The following is a 3,843-nucleotide window of genomic DNA, read 5'->3' as shown; positions in this document are numbered from 1 at the left end:
AATGGACTCGAAAAGTAGAATGCGAAGGGAGAAGACGTTCGGAAGGCTGCTCTAGTTTAGCAGTAGTTTTAGCAGCTCATGTAAATAAAAGCGAGTATTTGTTCTCGAATCCTCGTTCGTATGATTGTCTACCCATGTTCAAGTCCTCGGCGAAGAACCCTGGAGAGATCCGCGCGACGGGACGGGTCTGGTGAGAAGAGGTTCGACGAGTGACCCGGCGGCGCGACGTAACAATATTTACGACGATCTTAACGTCATTTGGTTTGCTGATTGGTTTCTATATGCAATCCAAGCAGATAATGTATTGGTCTGTATCTGTCAAACTAAAATTTGTGGTTGTTAGTGTTGATAATACGCATGCAAAACCAATTCAGCGACGCATTTTTCACAATCTTCAGAAACCTCGTTTTATTTGATAGTTGGAAATGATGTCTAAATGCCAAAGATTTGGAGTTCGAGTCAAAATGAAAATGCCAAATAATTGAAATTGTGCTTCGTATAAATGAAATATTTTAATATTGAAAGCTATATATATATAGAGGTTAATCGTAACCGTAGTCAAACGTCTCATAAATGTAAAATTTTGTCACAAAACTGAGTGTAAGGCCCGAATCCCCTTTCACACAAGTGGAATTTCAAGGCATTTACGCACAACCGAGCCCCTCTTGGCCATTTTTCTTTTTTTCTCCCCACCCTTTCTTTCTTTTGTTCCTTTCTAAAATTTTATAAAAGTAAAATGACATAATCATTATAAAAAGGACTGCTTTCACATCAAAAATTATGCAAGAACTGCTTTCACATCAACCCCATTATAATGAACTCCAAGACACCGGAGTAATAAAGAAATTTCGTTAAATTTCAGATTTTTTTATTGTTCCTATGTAAACTAATCCGGGGGGATTAGAAAAGTTTTCGTTAAAACGATATTTTTTCCGTTATAACGGTATTGGTTAAAAATAGAGTCGACTGTATTTTTTTACGTGTATATGTAGACTGCATGGGTAACATGGAGTATGGTACTACTTGCGAGCCGTTAGTCTTAAAGACATACCCAACTAGAAAAAGTATACAAATCACGTGTCCAACTCAGATATATCATTCATGTCGTAAGGGGTTGTATAGTTATAAAATAAAAAAACCAACTTTTTATACCATCCTCGTGTGCCAAAGAACCCAATTAAGAAGTTGTTGCTCTGTCTTTTCCGATGGCAACTAAAATAATTTCACGTTTCTAAGAGCAATATTCATCGAAATATGCGAATTCGAAAAATTGAGGAAATTTGGGGGGAAAAAAACAGCATTAAATGCGGGTAAAATGGTTTCCTCGCATTTAATGATGGGTTTTTTTTTTCAACTTTCTTCGAATATCTCAGTGAATATTGCACTTAGAAACGATGAATTTTTTTGTTGGAGACCGGGAACCAAATTTCCAACTGAGTTTTGGGGGCACAGGGTGTCCCCATAAAAAGTTAACATTTTTATTTTAATAAATAAGTAACCCCTGGCAATATGAATGAAATATCTGTATACTGCATATTATTCGGGTACTTTTTCCAATTGGAAGTATGCTTCTAGGACCAATGGTTCACCAGTAAAATGCCATATGCCCCGTTACCTATGCACCTTGTATATTAAATATAGTACAGACTATTATGTGAAGTATTGTGTTGTGTTTAAGCCAACTCGCACGTTGCTTCGTTCGCCTGCGAGAGAGCGGCCACATTATGAACCAAAAAGCCACTTGAAGGTAGCTTGTCACATCCAACGAAATATATCAGATCTTCACCGTATCGAAATTGAAGTCAACAAACTGATAATTTTCTTATTTGAAAATCTGATTAGGGGTCATTCAAGTATTACGTCAGAATCGAGGGGAGGGAGGGGGTTTCGGATTTGCTGACTTTTGATGATGGGGGGGGGGGGTTGAAGGTTGCTTACGTCGTCATCAACGACCCCTTTTTGAAGATATGAAATATTCTAAGCTGCTGACGAAATTTTGCTGACGGGGAAGGGGGGGGGGTCAGTGTTTTGCGGACAACGCGGGGGGGGGGGGTCAAAAATGGCTGAAAATCTGCTTATGTAATACTTGAATCGCCCCTTATTTATATTTGCCGACGGGCTTGAAATCCTGATAATGAATCATTATTATGTTCACATGAACAGTTTTGTCACTGCGTTACGCAATGACAAAATCCGTATATACCGGGTGACTCGAAATGTTACGCCGTCCGCGAAATAGAAATTTTTTTTTTTTTTTGCCTTGTAGCAGCATTTGCCGCGAATTCACAATGGCACCAACAATTTTAAAAGGGAATTAAAATTGATTTAATGCTCTAGAATACTTTAAGAAATTCATTTTTAAACATATTGTTGGTGCTGCTACCTACTTTCAAAATCAGAAGTGCCTTATGTGGTGATGACGAGAAGCTCAGGCATAAAAAATTAAAGTTCAGCTACGCTCCTTATAAACAAAGCTTATAAACTGACCTGAAAGATCAAAATTCCAGTTCGGTAATTTTTTCAAGACCCAAAGAGACATCCAAAACAAAGATCCTCCACACAAGCAAACGACAGGTAAGATCGTAAAAAGTGAATTTTTCAACTCTCCCCGTTATAGTAATGTGCTGCCATCTAATGTCAAATTTAAAAGTGACTCATGTGGTGACGATGAAGTTCAAAGTGAAAAAAACTATATGCTTTATTCCGCTCAGTTCCTTGTAAACAAAACTCGTGAACTGAACTGGGAATTCAAACTGAAAGTTCGATTATTTTATTTGAGCATAAGGAGACGTCCAAAACAAAGAGCCTCTTAATGAGCAGACGACAGACGGTTTGTTCGGTTCCCTACAAGCTAAACTCACAAACAGAACTGGAAGTTCGAACTACCAGTTCGGTTATTTTTTAAGGACACAAGGAGAAGTCCAAAACAAGTAACCTGGAGAGAAGCAGACGACATTACTGGTGGGACATTACCGGAGGGAGAATCCAGCCACCGCGACTGCAGCGACATCAAATGCAAGGAAATCGCGTGACTCGGTCAAAACAAACTTCTCGCCTGGCAATTTTCCCATAGAAATGTACAGTTCGGTCTCTAAATATTGGGTTTTAAAGATTTAAAAGAAGGATAGAGAGAACTCATCTAAAGAGAGATGAAAAAATTTTAAATTATTTTTATTTCATACTGGAATCATTTCTTTCATAATTTCTTGAATTTTCCTTCATCAATTCTGGATTTTCCTTCATTATTTTCTGAATATTCTTTCATTAATTCTGGAATTTTATTTCCTTCATTAATTATTATTTCTTTCATTACTTCTGAAATAATTGCTTTCATCAATTCTGGATTTGTTTCTTTCATTAATGCTGGAATTATTTCTTTCATTGATTCTGAAATTATATCTCATGAATTCTGGAATTGTCTCCATTAATTTTGGAATTATCTCTTTTTCATTAATTTTGGAATTATCTCTTTTTCATTAATTTTGGAATTATCTCTTTCATTAATTTTGGAATTATCTCTTTCATTAATTTTATTGTTATATCTTTCATTAATTTTATTATTATCTCTTTCATTAATTATTTCACTAATTTTCGAATTATCACTTTTATCAATGCTGTAATTCTCTCTTACATGAATTCTACAATAGTTTCTTCCATTAATGCTGAAATTATAACTTTCATTAATTTTGGAATTATCTCATCCAAGCTGAAATTATTTTTCATTGATTGTTTTAAACTCCTATTTATGCCATAAGAAAATAACGTGACGGAGGGGGGGGTTCATGTTTGTTTTCACCGAGTCACGTGATGTTCCGACGGAAGATATTGGGGGACACAGTTCTC

Source organism: Pholcus phalangioides, unplaced genomic scaffold (genome assembly GCF_987345545.1).
Source record: "Pholcus phalangioides strain wild (caught in Gottingen) unplaced genomic scaffold, Ppha-v1.0 ptg000008l_1, whole genome shotgun sequence".
Taxonomy (NCBI): domain Eukaryota; kingdom Metazoa; phylum Arthropoda; class Arachnida; order Araneae; family Pholcidae; genus Pholcus; species Pholcus phalangioides.
Note: the sequence above shows the minus strand (reverse complement) of the source record.